At 40.0% G+C, this 26,490-nt stretch overlaps 1 long non-coding RNA gene across 1 annotated transcript in view; it reads left to right on the forward strand.

Moving 5' to 3' along the window:
• The window catches only part of LOC103279803 (uncharacterized), a 31,121-nt gene that overhangs the window by 3,523 nt on the left and 1,108 nt on the right, over positions 1 to 26,490 (forward strand). The window contains exon 2 of the long non-coding RNA XR_506979.3: positions 22,401 to 22,505. This is a non-coding gene — a long non-coding RNA (uncharacterized LOC103279803). The remainder of the gene's footprint in view (positions 1 to 22,400; positions 22,506 to 26,490) is intronic.

The raw sequence follows: 26,490 nt of genomic DNA on the forward strand, positions 1-26,490 counted from the left end.
TCTTTTTCTTCTCTTTTTCTTTGGTAGGCATATTGACGAATGATTAATCTTTTTTTCAGAATCCTACCCCCACCTCCTGCACTTTTCATTTGCCTTTACTAGCGACAGTAGAAATATTTGATTCTGCATCCATTTACTTTGATTACAGAACACGTTCACGATAATGCCATACACTATTAGTTGCAAACTTGCAAAGCTGTGGCACATTCATGACTTGGGTTTTTTTATGAAACCAGCTTGTGCATCCCTTTGCTCGTAGGAAACCAAGTCTTTTAAAAGACAGAGGAGATATATATCAATTTAACAAGCAAATCAATTATACGAACTGTTTCCACACAGAGATTAGACCATGACTGAGAATTTTATTCCTGCAATAAGCCTTTCTTTAAAAAGATATGTTTGCCTTTGGGTATATACATCAACATGCCCTAGAATAGTTGTTGTCCTACATTAGGGTTTTCTATTTCACTGAATTGGGAGAACACTACCTGCTGGCAACTATGCAATATTTTAGCCTTTAATTTTGAAAGTACACTGTATTTTTAATACCTTTAAACAAAACAGATATCAATTTTTATGGAGCAGTACATGAGTTGCTGATGGATAAATCACCCAAGCATGGTTAAAGAGTCCCTAGTATCCAGATGGTACCAGATCCATTTAATTGTATCTTCTGACCTCATCTCACCTAAGCCTGCATTAAAGTCATAATACAGTTCAAGTGTAAAAATGATATAGGGTTTATTTGTCCTGTTTATGGAGGGGCAAACACACAGTTAAATGCATATGTCGAAAATTAGTGTAGTAATTTGAAAAGGTTGTGCCGGATCAAATCTACTCTTAGTATTCCATTTGGCCTTTTTAATAGTAATATTAAAAACCCAGCAGCTTCACTTGCTATAGGGCACACATTTTTAAAACATCCCCCTCTTACAAAAATAATAACCCAGGAAAGTGGCAAAACAGTTGACTGAACAGGCCAAAAACTGGCTTGTGCATTAGGCACCAAAGCTATCGAACCATATTGGGTAATGAATGGAAACAATTCATTCTACTTTTAATTTGTGCAATTGCAAAATGGAAGAAAAAAACTTTCTATAAAGTAAATCCATTCCAAATGTTTTAATATCTCAGAGTACTCAAATCAACAATACTTCCTGCTGGTTCTATTTTCATTAGTGTAAAATATTGGCACAATACTTACCACGGGCTTTACATTTCTTGGCAGTTTATCATTTGTGAATTTCAAAACAAAGCCTCTCCTATAATAAGTTTTATTTTTCACTGTGTTCCCATTAATGTGGGAGCTGTCAAAGTATCATAGACCTTGCTTTACCTGCTAAAAGATGCATTAAGTTGACAAGATAGGAAGATAGATAGTATGGTTGCATGAGCAAAATGCTAGCCAAGCTTGTTCAAAGACTTAATATTTCCTTCTGCAGAGAGATGGAAAAGTAGCAGAATAAAGTTACGAAGGTCTCATATTCCTAAATTGAGGCAGCCTGGGAGTCACTGCAAATGCTACATTATTATTATTAAATGAAAACACACAGATTCTAAGTGCAAAGCACAGATTTTTTCCATTCAGCTATGGTCCTTCTCAGGATTTGGGGGTGATTGCCCTGAGAATGAAGGAGTTGTAGTTCACCCTTATTCAGAGAGCAATGAACCCAGTGCTCTGAATGTTGAATTTGGACCAAACTTAAGTGATATTACCTAACATCCCAAAACAAACAATGCCTTCCTCTAATAACCCGGGAACTGCTGGGTCCCCAAGCTAGTAATAGATAAAACAGAATAAGTAGCATACATGTGATATCACCACGATAATTGCAATGATTAATTTTTTCAAGTAATAACATAAGACAGTTTTAAAAAATTTAAAAACTCTTGCAGATTTAAAAACATTTACCTGATGCTGAAAAGAAAATTGAGATAGTGCCTGGTAAAAGTCTATTCTCTCATAGATGCCTACTTTTCTTCTATTCTGTAGGGTACCTCAAAGTAATTTTAATGGCTGGGCAGGTTCATGAGATATCCAGGAAGCCATTTAGTTCAATGTCAAAATGTTTACAGGCATGTAATCAAGTGAGGATAAATTAAATGATGTTGGTGTGTCTTTGAAACAAGCCGCAGTCTCTCCCTCCTTATACTTATTTTTATCCACGGTTATTCTGATGCAATGTATTTGCATTGCTATCCACAAAGATTCCTTCACAGGGCTATTTAGAAATCCATAGAAATGAACAAAACACAAACTGAAGTGAGTTGCAGATCAAAGGTTAATCCCAAAGGAAAGCAGAGGACACATTATGTTGATTGTTCAACTGTTATTTTAACACTGTCTTCATTCAAAACTTCATATGAGTTTGGTTTAAATGGAAATGCATGACATTTATTCAGCTGTGCCCTATGAACTATGTCAGCATGAACACTTTTTGCAATCTTTATCCCAAAATGTAAAGATATCAGCCTTGAGTTTTCTTTTTATTCCGGCTTCCACTTTCTCATTACTTACAGGGGATTCCTTTCAAAACATGTATTTGTCCACATGGAGCTAGACCAGTAGAAAATTGGTCTCATGCATTTTGCTTGTATAAGTTTTACAGAGACATGTGAATAAGACATATAACATCCTACTTAAACAAATTCATTGGACGATACTCTGACTGGAGCTTGATTTATTTCTTAGCAGAGGCTAATAAATGTGTAAAAATTGTTACCACGTTCCTTCTCTGTGCTGCTAAGATTCATAGAATTATTGTTCAGACACATGTGTAGCACTTGGACTTTCCCTCTCTTTTTTAATTAGATTGCATTCTTATTGCATTCTAAGATAACTGCTGCTTTGTTACTTGTTCTGTATCTCTTATATGGTTTACTTGCTGTTATTATGTTTTACATAATGGGTGCCCTGTGTTTTAATGGAAAAGAGAATCCATATAAAATTAGGAAGAACTTATTGATAGTAAGAGCTTTTCAGTAGTGGAATATACTCCTTCAGAGCGTGGTAGGGTCTCCTTCTCTGGAAGTTTCAAAGCAGAGGCTGAATGCCCATCTCTCAGTAGTGTTTTGAATGGGTATTCCTACATGGCTTCTTGCAGGGGGTTGGACTGGATGGCCCGTGAGGTCTCTTCCAACTCTAAAATTCTATGATTCTATGATTCTACGTGTGAAACACAAGGCCATGGGCTCAATCTGGCCCACTTATTTTATGTAGCCCACGAGGCTCTCAAGTCAGGGCAACATAGTTACATTCGTACAGTCCTAAAATTATAACTGGCCCTTTGAAGGCAGTCATAAGGCTGATATGGCCCTCGGTGAAAATGGATGGCCCTTAGTGAAAATGAATTTGTCACTTCTACTGTACAGGCATACATACATTGTTATTTGGGTGTGGGGAATTTTTTGTCCATTGTGATAGCTGTCTCCAACGTCAATGGGCCATTCAATCCTCTAGTTTTTAGTGTGTTGTCGAAGACTTGTTTTCTCTGTATTTTAGTTTGTGGAATAGCTCCTCAGATCGAAACTCCAAAAAGATGAATCATTCTACTAATATTGGAAGAACTTCCACTGGTCCAAATCTTGTAGTACAGATCCCTGGCCTTTTGAAATGAACGGGCATAAAGCAAGGATGGAAATAATTTCTCCATAGGTTAGGCAGCAAGATCCCTGGCCAAGCAAAACCACAAATCTCAAAACAACAGTTGGAGGACCATACCACTTCTATGTCTGAAGCATGTTAATACCTAAGTTGCTTGCATTGTTCCCAGCCATTTCAATGGTGCTTGTGCAGTGAAATTATATTCTGGAACATCACCCATTTCACACAGCTATTTGTGTAAAGCGATTAGGCTTTGTGGACTTGTGATTAAGAGTTAATTAACTACCCATACTAATTCTATACTTAACACTAATGAAATTTCATGTGGAATGAAAAGTAACTATGTTATGTGCATCTTCTAAACAGATTGCCTTCATTAAGGCAAAAAAAAAAAAAAGAAAGAAACCAAATTTTATTTGTTGTTGCCGTGAATGGTATCCAGCTTGAGTTAGGAATGCTGGAGGAAAACGGAGAGAGGAAATCTAACAAGAGCCAGCGCTAAATTATTGTAAATGTATTTGCAGAGGTAGGTTAGCAGTTTTACTGCTGATATACTGGATTATAGAAAGAATTGAATAATGTATCCAGCAATTTTCACATAAGCAATATTATTAAAAATGAAGATGTGGGAAACGGAGTAGGCTATAATAGGGCTAGATATATAGAGATATATAGAGATATACACACACCATGAATAAATGCATTAGGCAGTAAGAACAGTCAGTTTTTTAGTAGGTTTATACAAGTGCGGGTATTTAAAAATGTATCTTATTCCTTGGAAGTCCTAAAATATCTGCTAAGGATACATAGATCACAACCAAGGAAAACTTATAGTCCAGACCTATGCAGGACTATTCAAATAACCAATATCTTTCGTGACTGATTTAAGGCAGCAACCTTAAAAATTAAACATGAACAGAATCGATGACCCATCTCTTGCTATATTTTACCTACTATTTTCGAGGTCAAGTGTACCATGTATAAAGGTAAAGGTTTCCCCTGACGTTAAGTCCAGTCATGTCTGACTCTGGGGGTTGGTGCTCATCTCCATTTCTAAGCTGAAGAGCCGGCGTTGTCCATAGACACCTCCAAGGTTTTGTGGTCGGCATGACTACATGGAGCGCCATTACCTTCCCGCCGGAGTGGTACCTATTGATCTACTCACATTGGCATGTTTTTGAACTGCTAGGTTGGCAGAAGCTGGAGCTAACAGCGGGCGCTCAATCCGCTCCCGGGATTTGAACCTGGGACCTTTCGATCTGCAAGTTCAGCACACTTCGCCACCGGGGCTCTTCCATGTATAGAGGGGTGAAATTCAATTGTTTACATATACAATAATGCAGTCCCTGCATACTGAAAATTATCCTTTTGGGAAAATTGACTGGAATCTTGTATTAGCTTACATAAGTCATACTTAACAATGTAATTCTCCTGGCCGAACCTTCCCCAAACTTAACAGGAATGTCATTCAATCATGTTGCAATTACTGGTAGAATGAATATCCTTCTCCCTCTTAGGAGTGAGTTACTATCGTGGCAATGGTGTCAAAATCACAACTGTTTCTTATTCATGATTATTATAGTCATCATTTTGCTCAATTAGGCTACACCTACACTGTAGAATGAATGAGGTTTGGCATCACTTTAATTGACATGTCTCAATGATGTCGAATCTTGGGATTTGTAGTTTGGTAAGACACAGCAGTCTTTCACAAAGAATGCTAAAGACTAGCCACCTCATCATAGGCAAATAAGTGTCTTCTCCCCACTTCTCTGCGCTGCCGTCAAAATTCTCCTCTTTTCTCACAACTTCCCAGTAGAAGTGAATGGGAATGATAAAGTTGCTTGTATTTTCCAGGCAAAAATATGTTCTACACGGGAGGGCTAAGTTAGCTAATTAGCTCTATGTTTCTGGGCCTACAAGTTGGGAAGCTACCTGCCAGAGTCCATCTGGCAACATCTATCTACAGGCTAAAAAGCAATATGTGATCATGAACTGCTGCTGTTGGTTGTCACATAATAAACAAGAAGACTGCAAAATATAGGATGGGATGAAACAGCTGCAAACACATCTGGATCTGCAATTTCTCTAGGCTGGTTTCTTTTGTGTTCCTAACGTTTACCAGAAAACACCAGTTGGACTTTCATTAAGTAGTGCTTTATTTCATTGAAAAGTCGTATTTATTTTTAAAAGCAAAATTCTGCTGACTTATTTACATTTTTTCTGGGTACAATGACATCCCCCCAGCATTAAAATTGTGAATCATAAGAAAATTATTTTTGCTCATGTATATACATTTCCATTGGACCCTCCGGTGGCTCAGTGTGAACTTGCAGACCAAAAGGTCCCAGGTTCAAATCCAGGGAGCAGAGTGAGCGCCCGCTGTTAGCTCCAGCTTCTGCCAACCTAGCAGTTTGAAAATATGCAAATGTGAGATCAATAGGTACCGCTCCGGTGGGAAGGTAATGGCGCTCCATGCAGTCATGCCGGCCACATGACCTTGGAAGTGTCTACGGACAACGCCGGCTCTTCAGCTTAGAAATGGAGATGAGCACCAACCCCCAGAGTCGGACACGACTGGACTTAACGTCAGGGGAAACCTTTGCCTTTATATACATTTCTCACCTATGGGGTCAAATCCATATTTCATCATAGTTAGACCAAATCATTTGAAATCAATAGGGTTTAGGCAAGTCAAAATTAAAGTCAGACTTCACTACCGTATGTCCCATTAATTTCCACAGGTCTACTCTATTAAGTTTAAATCTAACCCGTAGGAAGGAGTGTGCTAGAACAGCTCAACTAATTCATTATTATATTTCAAATAGCCAGCAGATTCTTGTAGGGGCACACAAGGACATGAAAATGGTTATTATCCCACCATAGACATATGTACCTCTGGGTCCTTCAACTGTTCAGGTAGATCATGCACATATAAGCTAAATAACAGTAGTGCTAATATACTTCCTTATTTGACCTCTTCATATGTTTTTATACTATTTGTCATGGCTCCTTGCATCTGAAATCACACTTTCAGGTAGGTGGTTGTGTACAGTGCTTTGATCAGTGCCAACAGTCTGGGTTCCATATTGAAATCAGTTAATTTCCTCCATAATGTCTCTCTGTTTACAGTATCGAGTGCTGTGTTAAGGTCTATAAAGGCAGTTGATTCCCTCTGGCAAAGCATAGGAATAGTCAGTGTTCGGTCCAGGGTTCAAGCCAAGTAGTATCAACAAACCCAAACCATCTTTCAAAGCATAGTCAAATTCAAGGCAAGTGTAGTCAATCCAACAAGAGTCAAGGTCCAAAGCAAGAGTTCACCATCAGGGATTTTGGCTGTGCAGTTCAAAGAAAGTTGCTCTCAGCAACAAATCAGTCCAGCCTTCAGCTCTTTTTCCCCTTTTCCAAGTGCTCTTTCCTGTTGGCTCTCTGTTGAGCCAACCAATGAGATCATCTCAACTGAATGCCCTCTGTCCTCAACCACCGCCGAGCTGGGATATTCAATTCCTGCTCTTCAATTGGGAGTTCCTAATCCTGCCCTGACTGATTCCCCCTTATTTGCTTGAGGTTCCTGTATCAAATTTTCAGGATCGGTTTGCTGTTCCAACTCTGTTGCAGTCTCAGATGCTGGACAGAGAGGCTCTTCACAAGCGCGGCTGGTGGGAACGAGGGACAGGGCCTTCTCGGTGGTGGCTCCCTGGCTGTGGAACACCCTCCCCAGAGATATACGGCAAGCTCCAACCCTTTTGAGTTTTAGAAAAGCCTTAAAAACATGGCTATGTGCCCAGCCTTTTAACGAATAAATGACAAAGATGACCCAGACTGTTATATCGATAAAGTAGGAGGATATTGGACGAACGGATTTTAAGCATATGTTTTATGTTTTATATTTTATACTGTATTTAATTGGTTGTAATACATTTTTATATGTTGTTGTTTTTAATGATGTGTCGGCATCGAATTGTTGCCAATTGTACGCCGCCCTGAGTCCCTTCGGATGAGAAGGGCAAGATAGAAATATTGGAAATAAATAAATAAATAAAATCTTCATCTTCAGCACTGATCCTGATACACCCCTAGTATATAGCATCATCATCATCATCATCATCATTAGATACACAACAACATTAGTACACAGCAAACAACATCACTATGCTGTCTGTTATATTGGATCATATGTCGGACACTTCCCAAGTGTCGGGGACTGTGTAATGTATCTGTAAATAATGCATACAGATCTGAGTGCTGGTTGTGTTTAAGTGCAGGCCAAGGTCTTTAGGCACTGCACCCAGTATGCCAATCACCACTAGGACCACCTTTACTGGTTTGTTATTATTTATTTATTTATTTTTCATCAAATAGTTCAAGGCTGCATGCTGTTCTTTCTCATCTTTAAACTACAATTCTGGGAGTTGGGTGAGGCTGAGGAATAGCAGTTGACCAAAGGTGATCATCTCAGGAGCTTCCTGTCTGAGAAGAGATTTGAGTTTGGGTCTACCTAACACCATAACCGTTACACAACATGTTTGAATCTTTAATCTCTCACCGATAACCTATGCTTGTATCGCCATTGCTCACCCAAGGGACAATTTCTTGTGCCAACACCTACCCTGTTTCCCCAAAAATAAGACATCCCCTGAAAATAAGACCTAGTAGGGGTTTTGCTGTATTGCTAAATATAAGACCTCCCCTGAAAGTAAGACCTAGCAAAGATTTTGTTTGGAAGCATGCCTGCCGAACAGAACACCAGAGCATGCAGGATTGGTAAATGTATGTACCATAGATTGTTTTACATGGAAATAATGGTAGTAACAAGAAATTCTTGATAGGATTCATAGTTTGTCTGGTTATGCTGGTTTGTGATGACAACTACTGTAAAGTATATAATAAATGTTCATTTTTTGTTCAACAATAAATATGAATTCTTCTTCATGGAAAAATAAGACATCCCCTGAAAATAAGACCTAGCACATCTTTGGGAGCAACAGTGTCTATTTGAAAGCTCTTAGGACTTCATCTCATGAAGGGGAAAAGCACTGTATTACTGTTGTGTTTAGTCCAGTTGCGTTAAAGTCATGTGGAGTTGTTGCTTGCCTTTTCTCCCAAAATGATCAATTTTCAGATTTATCACATGAGTGAATAGCCCAGAAGAGTCCATTTCTCCCCATGAACTCTTCTGCTCTTCCTCTCAATGGGTTTTTCATCAACCTCTAACTCTAGTTCTTAAAAAAGGGAAGGAAAAGACAGGGAAAAGTGCAATTTCAAAGGTTAGAATCAAGCAAAATCAAAGTAGCGATTTCCTGAAGTAGGACAATTTCTACTGGATTTTAGAAGATTACCAGGGCATCACTGTTTAGTTGGACACTGCCCATTGGAACACCCATTCCTCCACATCACCCAATCAATTCAATACAGTGGAATCTGGCAGAGCCCATCCCATGTCTTTTTTTTTGCCATTTTCTCCTGTTTCATAATAATTCTTGAGCTCAGAAGACAATTTCTGCCCGTCTCTTCTCTCCCCCCCCCCCCCATTTTTCTTCACCATTTTAAAACATGTCCCTGAAAGTCTCCCTGCATCGTGTGATAGGCTCCGTTGTGCTTCATTTACTTAATGTTTTACATGTGTTTCAGTAGGGTAGCAAGGATTTTGGTTCGGGGTGGGGGGGTGAGTCTGGGTGAGAGAGGATCTACCCAAGCAAACTTTTTGTATCATTATCCCAATACCCCCATGCATATGGAATATATTGAGCATGGTGATCAGATCATGATATGAATAAAGTAACAATTTAAATAATGAATGTAAGGCCTTCTTGCGGACCACCCTAAGCATTTCGGGGGGGGGGGGCTGAAGCCCCTCAAGCTCCCCTGAAATTGGGGGGGGGGGTGCATGGGATACCATCCTAAGTAAACCAAGTGTGCCATCTATACCAAATTAGCCATATAGATGAGAAATGTGAGCAGGATCAAGAGGAAAGAAGCCCAAAGAACTTGATAGTTACATCACAGAGCATTGTAGACAGTTTTTTATATAGCATTTTAGGCCAGCATTAAATCCGGTTCCATTTCCTAACCACAGGTGTTTAGGCCTACTAAATGGTGGAGATGAAGGATTAAGTAGGTGTTCAAATAGTATACGCTGTAGAAGTGTATCTTCTACAGTGTTATAAATCTTCTATAGTATTACAAAAAAAATTTCGTGTCAGGAGCAACCCGAGTTGCTTCTGGAGTGAGAGAATTGGCCGTCTGCAAGAACGTTGCCCAGGGACGCCCGGATGTTTTGATGTTTTATCATCCTTGTGGGAGGCTTCTCTCATGTCCCCGCATCGAGCTGGAGCTGAAAGAGGGAGCTCATCCACGCTCTCCCCGGGTGGGATTCGAACCTGGCAGCTTTCAGGTCAGCAACCCAACCTTCAAGTCACGAGACTTTTATCCCCTAGGCCACTGGAGGCTCCTATTACAAATGAAGGTCCCAATCTACAGATACTTTGTGGTAGTCCATACCTCTCTTCAAATTAAACAAAATGTGTTCCAGCAATCCTCAGTAAAACTCATGGATCTCAATTGATTAGTAGTCTCACTTAGAGTAGTCCCATTTACTAATTAATTGTTGTGGCGAGTCAGTCCCATTTGTGATTCCCATTTATACAGTAGATCTACTCTGGTAGGGACAACCAATAGGATTCAAGATGTTCTTGACACAGTGGTTTATAGTTTTTTAATTGCCATGTACAAAATGTGTTGATGTGGCAACCACATTTGTGAAACACTTGCATCAATCATACAAAAGAAATTGTTAAAGAGCCACAATTGGGTGAATGCCTGGTGACAAACCTGACCACACAATGTGTTTGTAGGAAATTGTGCCACTTTCATTGTTTTTATGTTGTAAGCCACCTTGAGTCTGCACGTGGAGAAAGGTGGAGTAAAAATATTCTAAATAAATAACTGTGCTCCTATCGGGAGGTTTTGAAAAGGGAAATGTAGCACAGAATAAGCTGGAGGAGCATAGACTCTACATCCCTAATAAGGAAGCAATTATTATCATTCAAATGATGTTGTTGAGGACTTTGGAACACAATTCAAATTGTAAAGTCCAGGAATGACTATGCAGCATTTACAATCTATATACTTTACATTCAAGAGAAATGTAATGCTACAAATTAATATTCTTGCACATTAACCTTCCAAATAAGTACGAATTCTTCAAACTGATGACTGCTGTTTAATGAGGTATCTGTTATGACAGTCTGTTGACTGCAGTCTATATATGTAGACTGAGTGCTATATTAGATGCCAACCCTACAGTATTACAACTGTTGCCAACTTTTATAATTAAGGGAGAGGGTTGAAAACATCAAGAGCAACACTGTTTGAACAAAAGTAGACATGTTATGGTCTCCTGGATTATGAAGTCCCCACCTCTTAGTATTTCAGCCTAAGTTTTAAATAGGCTCAGACCATTCCTAATTACCTTTATCACTTTTCCTTAAAACTTACCTTCCAGTGACAAAGAGAATATTGGCAGGACCTTTGCTAAGTGGAAGGAGCAAATGGGAGAATATCAAGTCTCCAAGGGTTGTCGAGGTATAAAAATGAATCCTGCTTACCTTAACATTTAACCAGACTGGAACCCAGTGCATTGAAAACTAGGCCCCTTGGCATGCTTTGCCCTTGGGCCCATGATGGATCCCTCACCCCAACTCTGTATCTTCTTTGCTTTAACTTCCATGGCTTGTTCAAATCATTTATTTCGGTCATAGACCAGCACAGGAAATAAAGGTCACAGTTTCATACAAGCTTGATACGTTTAGTACACCTAAGGATAAAAATAGATACTGCATCACAATAGCGGGGAAAGAAGCAGAGGGGGAAACAGGGTAAAAACATACAATACACAGGTCTATCAGCAAATTAAGGAACCCCGGTGGTGAAGTGTGTTAAAGCACTGAGCTGCTGAACTTGCAGACCAAAAGGTCCCAGGTTCAAACTCCGGGAGCGGCGTGAGCAGCCGCTGTTAGCTCCAGCTCCTGCCAAAATGGCAGTTCGGAAACATGCCAATGTGAGTAGATCAATAGGTACCGCTCTAGCGGGAAGGTAACGGCGCTCCATGTAGTCATGCTGGCCACATGACCTTGGAGGTGTCTACGGACAACGCCGGATCTTTGGCTTAGAAATTGAGATGAGCACATACCCCCAGAGTCAGACATGACTGGACTTAACGTCAGGGGAAACCTTTACTTTTACTATCAGCAAATTATAGAATCAAGGGAGATGATTACTGAATGCATAGTTAACTTTGGGGCCTGCCATTCCCTTACAAATTTTGCATGCTGCTGTGCAAAACTTTGCAATATTGTGGATTGTAGCTGCATTAGTATGTACAAGTAGCAGGGAGGTACAAAATTATCCTGAACAGCCTGGGTGCTTATATATCAAAGGTGGCGCAGGCGGGAGAGCAAGCCAGCTGCAACCAGCTGCAATGAATCACTCTGACCAGGAGGTCATGAGTTCGAGGCCCGCTCGAAGCCTATGTTTGTCTTGTCTTTGTTCTATGTTAAAAGGCATTGAATGTTTGCCTATATGTGTAATGTGATCCGCCCTGAGTCCCCTTCGGGGTGAGAAGGGCGGAATATAAATGCTATAAATAAATAAATAATAAGATAAGCCTGATGCGCATATCCCTGTAGAATGGGCGCTGGAGGAGCACATGTTCTATTGTTTCTATATGACCCGAGTCACAGGGACAAAGTCTCTCTAAGAAAGGGATCTTGCAATAGCCGCCTTCAAGTATGGCTGATGGGAGAGCTTGACATCGATCCAGGGTGAAAGCCCTTCGAAGGGTGGGGACCTCTACATTTGTTAAATATTCCATAGGGGAAGCAAGGGATCTTCTGTCTTTGTTGATAATGAAGGTTGGAATGGAGGCCAAATCTAGTTGACGCTCCATGTCTGTGATCCGTTGTTTAATATGTGCTCCATGACTTGTTGTTTCCTAAGATTTGAGTCAACTGATGGGCTTGAAATGAGCTAAAAGGAGTATCATTGTTCTCACCACCTTGCTGCCCCTGATATCTTAATACCTTGATTGTAGCACTTTGCACCGTGAGCTAGGCTGACTTTTTGGTCTGATGGTGCTCTTGTTCAGTTGCTGCTTCCTTCACATCTGGTCGCCAAAGAGTCGCTCCGTCACCCTGCAGCCTGCTAATGAGATCCCCCATTTAATTAATACCATAAGAATTTTAATTCTGACTGAATCAATTTAACGTGATGTGATTTTGTCAGCTCTATTCCCTAAGTAAAAAGTGAGCCTGATGCTTATTACATACATCATTTCACGGGCTCTGCATTCCCTGCTGACTTAAACAAATTCTAATTAAGACTAATTAAAGCATCATTTATGAAAGCGCTTGTGATAGCTATGCAAACATTCTGGGTGGGTATGCTTTGCATAATAATTATCCTAGTTAATATTAAGGCTCAGTCCTTGGCAATTAGATCTTCCTTGGAACAGAGTTGCTCTGAATTTAGCCCTTTTCAGACTTGGCAATTAATAACCAAAATAGAGCAAAATTTATAGAGTGGCTTCATTAAACAAAATATATTTAGAAGTTGTAGTATTGTTTGCAATTTTTTTCCAGCCAAGCATAATTTTAAACCAGGTGACAGTTATTAAAATAAAAAGATACAGCATCTACAGTAAGTCTTAGAAATTTATTAGAAGCCAGTAAAAGAGGTAGGGTGAGCAAAGAGAAAGAAAGAGTTTAAAAGATACAAGCTGCAGACACAGTTAATTCAGTGCTCTGTGTTTCAAAACCATCTTTCAACTGCTCTCTCCTCCTTTAATCAAAATTACATAGCTCAAAATGCAGCAGGTATTTATATTTAAATTCTAACACCTATATACAGGAATTTTAGATCTGCTTTAAATTTTCTATCAAAGGCCCTGCAGTTTAAAAAGGTGAAATAAAGCAGGGAGAAGAGGACAGATGAATTATAGCAATAGAGTGAATTATAGTGATTATTGCTAGGTGCATATATGCAAAAAGAAATGTTACGTGACACTTACAGACGTCTGGGAAATTAAACATCCTGCATTTACATTCTGGGCTTCTCGGGCATATATTATGTTGCCAGTAGTCAGTGCAGTATATTGGACAGGCCTGCTATTTTCAACCATCTTCTGTTTTTTTTTTTAAAAAAATGGCACCATATTCAGGAGCATAGCTTAAAACCTGTTTGTGTAATTTTTCCCTACTTTCCAATAATGATGCTGAAAAATGAGAATAAAAACAAGTATTATTTGTTTATTAATAAATAAAAACAATATTTATATACTGCCCAATCTCCCCAAGAGGACTCAGGGCAGTTTCCAATATAAGCAAAACATTTAATTGCCAATAGGAGACCATACAACAAAAGTAAACGTCATAAAAGAAAAACATACAATCTTGCTAAAACATCCACAAAAAATTAAAATCCAATGTCAGTCTATTAACTGAGATTTCAACAGGAATGAGTAATACATATACTTCTTCTTTTTTATTCACATGAATGAAGTATATACGCCACTCATTCCTGTTGAAATCATTTGGACTAAAAGGTGCTTCATTGTGTCTAGGCTTGTTGTGATTTATCAATCACGTAATCTACAGGTTTTGAAATTGTTAGGATTTCAACAAATACGTTATTGATATGGATTAATCATTGTAGATCTTTCTTCTATTTCAAAAGCTTAAAATAGTATTAGATAGTATATGTTTAAATCTAAACATTAAAAATTCAAAGCAAAATCTTTAGGCATTTATTATCCAAAAAGGGGATAATAAACCTAAGATCAAGCCCAATTTGGAGTGGGCGGGTTTAGACTAATACAAATGTATGCAAACTCATTGATTATCATTTTGGCTACTTAACTGACTCATGGTCATTTATTTATTATTTATTTATTTACAGTATTTATATTCCGCCCTTCTCACCCCGAAGGGGACTCAGGGTGGATCACATTATATACATATAGGGCAAACATTCAATGCCCATAAACACATCAAACAGAGACCAAGACAGACAGACGCAGAGGCAATTTAACCTCCTCCTGAGGGGATGTTCGATTCTGGCCACAGGGGGGAGCAGCTGCTTCATCATCCACTCTGACGGCACTTCCTCATTCCAGGTCGTAAATTAGTAAATTAGTAAACTTGCCTCCCCATTTTTTTTTATAACTGGTACCTTATTTCCTACTTGATAGATGCAACTATCTTTCGGGTTGCTAGGTCAGCAACGAGCAGGGGCTATATTTTATTTTTAATTGACGGGTGCTCACCCCACCATGGGCTGGCCTCGAACTCATGACCTCATGGTCAGAGTGATTTATTGCAGCTGCTCAATAGCCTGCGCCACAGACATGTGACCAAATCTTACTCCCAATACATAATGTCCAGTTGTGTTCCTCCCCCCCCCCCCCCCCAAGAAGTAAGGCTGGAGATCCAATCTGAATCAGAATCACAGCACAAAAGGAAAGGATATTAATCTTTCCATTCTCAGCTGTGATGCATCCCAATCTGGCAATTATGGAAACAGAAAAATGCTTTTTGGTAAGTTTCATGTATCTTATGTGTTTTCAAAAAAATAATAGAATTAGGGTTTTGGTTTTTGGGTGTCCTTTTGAAAATGATCTGGGAGATGAAATCGATTTGTGTTATTAGCTTTTGGGGCTTCCTCTGAGTAAGATATTTAGTAGGTTCTGTTCTAAAATATCTTGAATAAAATGGCTGCCATTATTTATGATTACACAATAGAAATTGAGATGCAAGCATGGGGCACACTGTCAATTATTCAGTTACAGAGAAATTAAAATGATTGTGTTTACCCGAGGAAGCACTCTAGACTTTGCAACTCACTAACCACCTCATCACAAAGGGCTAAAAATCGGCAGCATGCATCAATTTTAGTGCAGTTCATCCACAGAGCCATCTATCTCCCATCACATGATGCTGTGCCGGCTTCATGGATGAAGGAAGGTAGAGTCAGTGCATGCAGCCAGCAGAACAACACGGGAGAGCTCCTGTGTTGCCGTACAATCTATGGGGGTTGGGAGCCACATGCACCACACTTGCTCATGCTTCCCCCCATCTTATCGCCCTCACTTGGATCTGGGTGATGCGGGGCATGGAGCATCTGATTCCTCACGCCCTTCTACTAACCAGAGCGATGTGACAGCTGTTTGATGAGGTCAATAGTACAAGTCAGCCAATTACAGTATTTGAAAAATCTAAAAAAAAAGTAATTTTCTCAATTACAAAATCAATATGGTCACCAGCATTCCTTCTGGCAGACAAACTGAGATTTGTTTGTATACCAGGGCAAGTGGATATCTTTCAGTGCACCCATATGCCTTCACAGATGAAGTAAGCTCATGACATGTTTTGAAACATGATTATAAACATAAAGAGCCTCCTTGGCATAGTGTAAACCCTTTCTTGAAGAAATAAATATTAGAACATCAAACCCTTGGTATCTCCTGGAGTTTGGATACATCATGGATACCACAATCCATAGATGCTCAATTCCCATTATTTTCAACGGCTTAAGGTAAAGGTAAAGATTTCCCCTGATGTTAAGTCCAGTCGTGTCCGACTCTGGGGGTTGGTGCTCATCTCCATTTCTAAGCCAAAGAGCCGGCGTTGTCCATAGACATCTCCAGGTCATGTGGCTGGCATGACTGTATGGTGTGCTGTTACCTTCCTGCTGGAGCGGTACCTATTGATCTCACATTTGCATATTTTCGAACTGCTAGGTTGGCAGGAGCTGGGGCTAACAGTGGGCGCTCATTCCGCTCCCGGGATTTGAACCTGGTACCTTTTGGTCCGCAAGCTCAGCAGCTCAGTGCTTTAGCACACTGTGCCACCAGGGGCCCCTTTCAATGGTTTAGTGTCCCTTATATAAAATGACAAAATCAAGATTTCCTCTTTGGATTGGAGGGGAGGTTCAAGCCTTGGATGATCAAATCCATGGATGCAAAGTCTGTGGATAAGGAGGGCCAATTGTATTTACAATTTTGTATAATAATTTCAAGTGTTCAAATTGCTTCAAGTATATATTTCATATTGGTAATCCTTAATGAAGAGCCCCGGTGGCGAAGTGGTTAAAGCACTGAGCTGCTGAACTTGTGGACCGAAAGGTCCCAGGTTCAAATCCCGGGAGCGGAGTGAGTGCCTGCTGTTGCTTCAGCTTCTGCCAACCTAGCAGTTCGAAAACATGCCAATGTGAGTAGATCAATAGGTACCGCTCCGGTGGGAAGGTCATGGCGCTCCATGCAGTCATGCCGGCCACATGACCTTGGAGGTGTCTATGGACAACGCCAGCTCTTTGGCTTAGAAATGGAGATGAGCACCAACCCCCAGAGTCAGACATGACTGGACTTAACGTCAAGGGAAACCTTTACCTTTAATCCTTAATGGCGGAGTTGATAGAAGGTACTTCAAGCCACTAAAGTCACTCAAGTTTCTTCTAATGACATTGTTAGATCACCATGCACCCCCCGAAGGAGCAAAACTACAGCTAAGAGATTACAGCTTGATTAACCAAACTGGGGGAATTCACAGCAGACATGAGATTTGAACTAGGAACTTCCTAGTGGCTCATTCTTTCATAATTCCAGCCATCAGTAAAAGATAATTATGTGTGTTTTTTACTATCTTCATGCTGTTTAGGTGAATTTCAAACTGACTGATCTTTGCTTTGACTAGATTCAAGCTGTGAGAGAGACAAAATATATAGATACAATAAATGATTGTGCCTATCACCAAGACAGGAGCAATAGAGGGGACATGATTCTAGATTTTAGTCTAAGAGATGTTCAAGATTAAGAGGAGGGGTTAGATATTTTGGACTTACCGTATATACTATATGTAAGTCTATCTCTTATATAAGTTTGGGGCCCAAGATTATGGATTTTGTATGACCAGAGGAAAAAAATGATGATTTTTCCATGGAGAAGGAAAAGCTCCAATACCACTTCAAAAAGCTCATTTTAAGTTCTCCTGGATAGATTAAGCTTGTACCTATTGACACTTTACTCAGAAATTTTATAGTTTACTAGCTGTGCCCGGCCATGCGTTGCTGTGGCTAGGACTTTATTTTTCTTTTCTTTTTGTTGTATGAACGTAGAGGAGTGGATGAGAGGTTGTGCTGTCAATTTTTGAGGTTGTGGGGTGTTTAGTTTAGTTGTTTTGTCCAGTGCCGTGATTCCATTACCCTTCTATATATAGGGTATATATATATAGGGTATATATCTCACTAAGGGTTATGGTAAAATCATCACACTGACCTGTGGAGATGTCAACCTAGGCTTCGGGGCTGATTTCTATTCTTATACATGAGCATACATAATGGATTTCTCAAAGCATCAACTGTCTTGCTAAGGGACTATGTTGCCTTGAGTCCCTATATCAGGAAAAAGGCAGATTAAAAATAAAGTTAATAAATAAGTAAGAATAAATACACATGTGAGTTGTATTCCCATCCTGAGTCCCCACGAAGAGATAGGGCTGAATACAAATAAAGTTGATGATGATAATTATTATTATTTGAATAGCCAAAAGTTCTCCACTCCTAATTTAAATTAGAAAAATTGTCAACAAGATTCTATTGAGTCACACTGGATGTCAACAAGGAACCTTCAAAACTGGAGGTTAAAAAGGAAAGGGAGAGTCAAGGGATGCTTCAAGGTTGTTCAGAATAATAACAGAAACTTAGAACATACACCACAGATTAGATAAAGTTAAAAAAAATCTAAGATGGTAGAATTAGGGTAAATCAAAGTGTATCTGGCAGAAAAAGGCACAAGTTGATATTAAGGCAGATGGGGAGAGAAAACAAATGTTAGGAGCTTGTTGGTAAAAACAATTGTACAAAAATAAGCATTTACCATATATATGAGAGTATTAGCTGAGTTTTAAGCCCTTTCTAGGGCTGAAAAGCCCCTCTCAGCTTATTCTCGAGTGAGGGTCCTGGCCGGCTTATATTCGGGTTGGCTTATACTCAAGTGTATAGATAATCAGAATTAGACACTCTTATTTTATCAAAGTCTTATTATTACAGTAGAGCCTCACTTATCCAGCATAAACGGGCCGGCAGAATGTTGGATAAGCGAATATGTTGGATAATAAGGAGGCATTAAGGAAAAGCCTATTAAACATCAAATTAGGTTATGATTTTACAAATGAAGCACCAAAACATCATGTTAGACAACAAATTTGGCAGAAAAAGTAGTTCAATACGCAGTAATGCTATGTAGTAATTACTGTATTTATGAATTTAGCACCAAAATATCACGATATATTGAAAACATTGACTACAAAAATGCGTTGGTTAATCCAGAATGTTGGATAAGCGAGTGTTGGATAAGTGAGACTCTACTGTATCTTAAATCACAATTTTATGTAAATATTCAAAAACATTTAACCTACTGATGCCTCAATTAATGTAATTTTATTGGTACCTATTTTTTAAAAAATTTACCAGTAGCTGCTACATTTCCCACCCTCGTCTTATACTCGAGTCAATAAGATTTCCCGGGTTTTTTTGTGGTAAAATTAGGTACTTCCGCTTATATTCGGGTTGGCTTATACTCGAGTATATACGGTACTTAGATTAATGAGAAAGAGTATTTTCCCCAAAGAGTCAATGTTCAATGAAAACGAGAAGACCTCTAGTGGAAGTTGACCACAGAGTTGCCCTGGAAGACCTAGACATTCCTAGAGACCACATATTAATCAAATCCATGAGTAATCAAATACATAGAAGTTAACCCCAAAAATATAGAGGGCTGACTGTATATGTCCTATACATATGAATCAGCATGTGAAAATCAGCATGGTGTTTTCTTTTGTCTCCTTTCTTGTTGCATTTCCTTGAAAGGATGGGATGATGCGTAACTAGCTATTAGGCTTGCTCAAATAATTCGATTTCCCCGTTACCCGTTATTAATTCGTTATTTTCGTTTGTTTTGAAGCAATATACGGCCTTGATTGTCCACACGTCTGGATATCGCGGTTTCGAATCGCGAGAGGCCGTTTTTTCTTATTTCGTCGTTTTTTTCGTTAGGAAAAAAAAGCTTTTGCAAATCACCCAAACTCCCACCATTCAGGCCCATTCCTTTTGCCCCTCAGCAAAAGGGGCGTCACGGGCTCAGCCAATGGGAGGGGGCGAGGGGGAAGGAGGCCGAGGAGGAGGAGGAAGACGGAGGGGGGAAATGGCTGCCGCCGCCTCGCCTCAGCTCAGGCCTGGTGTCTCTCTGTGAGGCGGGAAGGCGGCGGATGGAGCCGGGAATGGAGAGACCGAGAGAGACAGAGAGGGGCCCGGCGGTGAGGTTTTGACGTCTGTGCGAAGCTAGGCAAGTGGGGTTTATATATCTGTGGAAGGTCCAGGGTGGGAGAAAGAACTCTTGTCTGTGGGAGGCATGTGTGAATGTTGCAATTGGTCACCTTGATTAGCATTGAATAGCCTTGCAGCTTCAAAGCCTGGCTGCTTCCTACCTGGGGGAATCCTTTGTTGGGAGGTATTAGCTGGCCCTGATTGTTTCCTGTCTGGAATTCCCATTTTCTGGGTGTTGTTCTTTTACTGTCCTGATTTTAGCTTTTCTGTAGCTAAAAATGCATATAAAATTGATTCTATAGGGAGGATAAATGATTGGATTTCAACTCCTACAGCTTGGCTTTCTCTGCCAATAATGGTACCCATCTTGGATATTGTAAGGGATTTATTATTATTATTATTATTATTATTATTATTATTATTAGACCTTGCTCCCAGGAAGGTGCCTTCGCTGTGGCTCCCAACTTATCTATCTATCTACCTTTCCACATATTCTCCACATTGTGTGTATGTGTATGTATATTATATATATATATACATGAGCCCCGATGGCGAAGTGTGTTAAAGCACTGAGCTGCTGAACTTGCAGACCGAAAGGTCCCAGGTTCAAATCCCGGGAGCAGAGTGAGTGCCCGCTGTTAGCTCCAGCTTCTGCCAACCTAGCAGCTTGAAAACATGCCAATGTGAGTAGATCAATAGGTACCGCTCTGGCGGGAAGGTAATGGCACTCCATGTAGTCATGCCGGCCACATGACCTTGGAGGTGTCTATGGACAACACTGGCTCTTGGGCTTAGAAATGGAGATGAGCACCAACCCCCAGAGTCAGACATGACTGAACTTAACGTCAAGGGATACCTTTACCTTTACCTATACACACACACACACAAACACACACACACATATGCAGGGACTATATATATATACACAGTATATATCACACACACACCAATTTAACAAAGTTTCAGCCACAAAAACAAAGTTTCTGAAGTAGAACAATGACTTTCACAGTAAAGACAACCCAATTTAACAGGAAATAAGACTTTCAAACCAGGAACAGATTTCTGCAATTATTAAAAAATGGTTTATTATAAAAGCTATGAAAATTTGCCAAAAATCAGAGGATAAGGGAAACGTTCCAAATTTTGGTGAGCTATCAGTGTTAAATGTGTTCTACCACTGTACCAAGTTTGAAGAAGATCACTCAAAAAATGAGGGTGGGAGAGTCCTGTAAAGTCCTCTCCCTCTGTGCTGTTTTTGGGAATTGCGCATGCCATTAACGAATTAATTTAGAAAATAACAAATTTTCGTTAATTTCGAAATTTTTGGGGGGCAAAATTCGGAAATACCTTCAAAAACGAAACGCTGCCCCCCTCTACTTTTGCAACGAGTTTAGAGTCAAATTTTTCGTGGATCGATCAAGCCTACTAGCTATCCTAGTCAATTCTCATGACAATATTCTCTAACTATGAACAATTCCACATCTGTGAAAAAATCACAGAAAAATCATCCTTGACTTACTAGAATGGGATAGACTTCATACCAATTAGGTAGCTATGCAGAACATGTGAAAAGGCTTTCCTTATGTTCGCACACACATTTGCAAGTCAACAACCGGGTATGCAAGTGCACCGAGTCGATATTTGCCAGAAGATTTGTTGGTGACCATTTAATATTTCAGTTTCTTTTCTGCTTTTTTAAAAATAAAAAGAATATTATTATTTTTATTATTATTACCATCCCTCATTTATATAAGATCATTAGGCGGCTGCAGTTTTACCCTGGGGTAGCTGCTGTAAATAGGAAATATGCAAATACTATTGTTTAATTACAGTATATTCAATTGGGTAATCAACCTATAAATACACACATTGTATAAACAGAAGAATTTATCAACTTATGTTAATTTGGTCTGGTTAATTTTTAACAGCTTCTTGGCATATTAGCTTTCTGGGTTGTACTATATGACTTTCCAGTATTGCTGGATTGACAGGCAGCTGCTGCAATAATAAAATGGCTATTCCCATATCTGCCAAGGGCTCAGAGAGAGATGAGTACAAGACAGATATCTACCCACTCACCATTTAACGTGTACCGTTTCCTACTGAACATGCAGATGGCATGGCGGTCCCAGATTTCATTTGAGTTAATCTAATCCCTCCACTGCTCCCACTAGAAAGGAGGGCATTAGCAGCCATATGTCAACCAGATTTGTCAGATTATTCATTACAATTAATTGCTGTTCTCACTTAAGGCCTTTAAGGCTGTGAATTGCTCTGAATTCTATTGCAAACACAAAATTATGAGTAAAAGACTTTAGCCCTGTCATTCAAATTTCACGCTGACCTTTATCAGCTTTTGGCTTTTCCATGGGTGCCGTGCTGAAAGCTTTCTAATTGGTGTTCCATTTCTTCCTCACTACAGGTAAGCTGTCGGCCTAGGCAGTAAGTATGGCCAGAGCGACAAGAGGAAAAACTCTCCAGTCCCAGTAGACAGTATTTAACTGCCAGCTAATAATACATTGGGAAGGTAATGAAATGAGCTGGATGTCATAATGACCCAATATACTAATTAAACTCCTAAATACTGTAGCTTTTTTAGACATTTCCTCCCATCCTGGAAAGACTTATTTTCGGAACCGCATTTCTTTTTTACATTGTTTCATTATCCGAGCCCTCTTGTACATTATTATGGACTATCATTAGAAATTAACCAAAGTAATGCTCACCGGCTTCACACCGAGGGAGGAGGGGACGGGAGACAGCTGCCTCCCGTAACTCTGCCATCTCATTTCTCTCGTTTAACTCAGCTTTCCTCACAATGTGGTGTTAGCGCCAATGCTCCCTTTTCTTTGCAGGGGATAGGAATGGATGTCTGATTTTGTTACACTTTCTCCACTGTGTTGGGCTTAACATTCTCTCGAGGACCTGATCAATATTGTATTGCAGTGGCCGCTCTTGAGCTTACCCCCCAAGTGGCAGTTCTGTGGATGTTCTCTCTCTTTCTCTCGCTCTCTCTGTATCTGTACAGTTTGATTAGATCATCATCCAAGGAGCTCTGATTGCCAAGCAGTGTCTGTCACAGACATGATTAAGCCACAGTGGGCTGCCTCGCCGAATAGCTTGTTAGCAACTTCAGCCCAATGGCATTGTCAGGTATTTCACAAATCCTGACATCCTGGTTTTAGGTGAAATCTTCTAAACAGGATTGGTTGGCAGTTTCGATTCTGAATGGCGCTTCCCCTCCTCACCATCCCTCCAGTTTGCTTGGAAATGCTTGTTAGCAACATAACGTTAGTCTACTGAAGGAGAGGTCTCATTGGGACTCTTACTTAGCATAACTTTATTTTCCCTAGCTGGGACAAAAGTATAAAAATACTATCTATATATATAAAAGGAGAATGGCATCACTCCACCGGGCAAAACAACAAAACTAAAGGCTCCCCAACCTAGAAAATTGACAACACAACCCCTCATCCATGTCTCTACGTTCTTACAAACAAACTACACATCGCTAACCTCCATGGGGCCAAAAAAAACCCCCAAAAAACCGGAATGCACCCCTTTGTGACCCACCTTGATTGACACTAAACAGCCTTGCAGCTTCCAAGCCAGGCTGCCTCCTAGGCCACAGCAAAAAAACAAAAAACAAAACAAAACAAAAAAACCACTTCAGTGTGAATTTTAAACCATTGTGTAGAAGGGGCCTCATATAATCCTGTTCCAAGCATATCATATAACATTATCAATATAATGTATAATAATTATTGTGCTCTAATAACAATACACAACAATATAATCTCTAAAATCAGAACACTAAATAAACAACAACACTCAGAACACAGGGGAATTCCACACAGGAAACAACCAGGCCCAGCTAACACCTCCCAACAAAGGATTCCCTCACGCAGGAAGCAACCAGGCTTGGAAGCTACAAGACCATTCAATGCTAAACAACTTCAATAATCACACCCAGCTAACACGTCCCAGTAAAGGATTCTTCCAAGTACTAACCAGGCAGACTTTGAAGCTGAATGCCTATTCAATGCTAATCAAGGAGATCCATGGCAACACCTGCCTCAACCAGACAACAGTTCTTTCTACTACACTGCACGTTATTCCACACATATATCAACTGCTTTGTGGCCCACCTTCATTAACACTGAACAGCCTTGCAGCTTCAAAGCCAGACTTTGGAAAGCACGAGGCTACTCCATCTCATTCAACCTGGCCTAGCAAGGATGCCATATGTAGAAAACGGCCAGGCTTTGAAGCAGTGAGGCTATTCACTGCAATTCCAATTGGCCACAGCAACGCGTGGCAGGGCACAACTAGTGTATTACATAGAAATGCTCAGCTTGTGTGGAATTATCTGAACAATCTTCATTGTGGCTGTATTTGTTCCATATAACTTGTTATACCCTTAGTACGACATTGGGAAGTCTTGGCTTTCCAGTCCTAGCCAGGATAAGCAATCATGTCCTAAATCCAGCACTGGCTGAAATCCAACAATATTAGGCAGATCACAGGCACCCACACCTGCTTTTCGGCCAGAGGTTCTCAATCTGTGCATCCCCAGGTGTTTTTATTTATTTATTATTTATTACAACATTTGTATCCCACCCTTCTCACCCAAAAGGGGACTCAGGGCGGCTTACAATAAAACACACGTATATAAAAATATAAAATACAATACAAATCAATTAAAATAGTTAACTAATTAATTACAGCAACATTCATAAAATACTAAATAGCAGATAGGCACACAACTTTTGGCCGACAATAATAATAATAATAATAATAATAATAATAATAATAATAATAATAATAATAATAACTTTATTTTTATACCCTGCCTCTATCTCCCCAAAGGGGACTCAGGGCGGCTTACATGGGGCCAAGCCCGAATTAAAACAATAGCAATATAAAACACAACAATAGACAAAAAACATGGACAATTATAAAAATTTAAACATTAGCCAATAAAAACAAATGACAAGAACTAATAAAAACATGGATTAAAACTGAGAGGTTGTAAAAGTAGACTGGGTAAGGTGCACCATATAAATATTGTAAACACGAGGTGACTGATAAAGTGCTGCAAATTCTTGGAAGTGCAAATTGGGATGGGAATAGACCCTGTGTCTTTATCAAGTTGACATAGGATTAAAAGTGCAACTCCCAGAAATCTCAGCCAGGTTGGGAACCACTGTTTTAGAGGTTCATACTCCCTACAGTTTGTAATGCTCTGAACCCACCGTTACTGCTATAGTTCTGTAATCCATGGGAATAGCAGTTTGTTGTTGGGTACTTTAAGTCATTTCTGGCCTATGGTGACCCTAAGGTGACACTATAACAAGGTTTTCTCAAAAGTGTGACTTGTTCAGTGTCACTGTGGGTTTCATAGTCAATCAGGGACTCAAACATTGGTTTCCAAAGTCCAATGCTCAGACCTCCTGTGAAATTAGAAGGTTTGACCCTGGGTCTTAGGGTTTGGCCTTGAACTCTCAGGACCTCTGATAATCCCATGGGATCAGCCCTGTCTAAAAGTGAGACATCTGAAGAATGGAGTGGAACAAGAACAGTAAGATTGAGCTTTATGAATTTACTGTACTTATTCCCTGTCCTTCTCACCCCTGAGGAGCCTCCGGTGGCACAGTGTGTTAAAGCACTGAGCTGCTGAACATGCAGACCGAAAGGTCCCAGGTTCAAATCCGGGGAGCGTAGTGAGCGCCCACTGTTAGCTCCAGCTTCTGCCAACCTAACAGTTTGAAAACATGCAAATGTGAGGAGATCAATAGGCACCACTCCGGTGGGAAGGTAACAGCGTTCCATGCAGTCATGCTGGCCACATGACCTTGGAGGTGTCTACGGACAACACCAGCTCTTCTGCTTAGAAATGGAGATGAGCACCAACCCCCAGAGTCGGACACGACTGGACTTAACGTCAGGAGAAAACCTTTACCTTTATCTCTCACCCCCGAAGGGTGACTCAGGGTGGCTTACAAACTATGGCAATAATTCTATGCCATGCTATGGCCTTCTTTGAATCTTTGTGAGTTTTAGCACAATATAAAGAGAAAATATGTGTCTCTGTGTGCATGCGCGCACACACACACACACGTGTTCACATTTGGCATACCATAAATCAAGCATCAATTGACACATTACCTCTATTCTAATGAAACTATAAAGACCAAATAGTGGTCTTTCTCAACCTCAAAACATACCCATGTAATGGAACATCTACAAAAGAATCAAAGCTATTATTTCCATGTCCTTTCCAGCTGAAAATCCCCCTGTGTCCTGTTTATTTATTTACATTTACACTAATATTCTGCTCTCCTGCCAGAAGTTCCCTCAAAACTGACTACAAGAGCTTGCAAGTGACATAGGAAACATCATCGGTGGAAATACAACTGCTGTGCTACGCAAAAATCAGAATAAGAACTCCTTGGGTCTTATTTTGGAGTAGTTAATGCATGCGCTAGGGGGCCCCTGGTGGCACAGTGTGT

This window comes from Anolis carolinensis, chromosome 1, assembly GCF_035594765.1.
Source record: "Anolis carolinensis isolate JA03-04 chromosome 1, rAnoCar3.1.pri, whole genome shotgun sequence".
Classification (NCBI taxonomy): domain Eukaryota; kingdom Metazoa; phylum Chordata; class Lepidosauria; order Squamata; family Dactyloidae; genus Anolis; species Anolis carolinensis.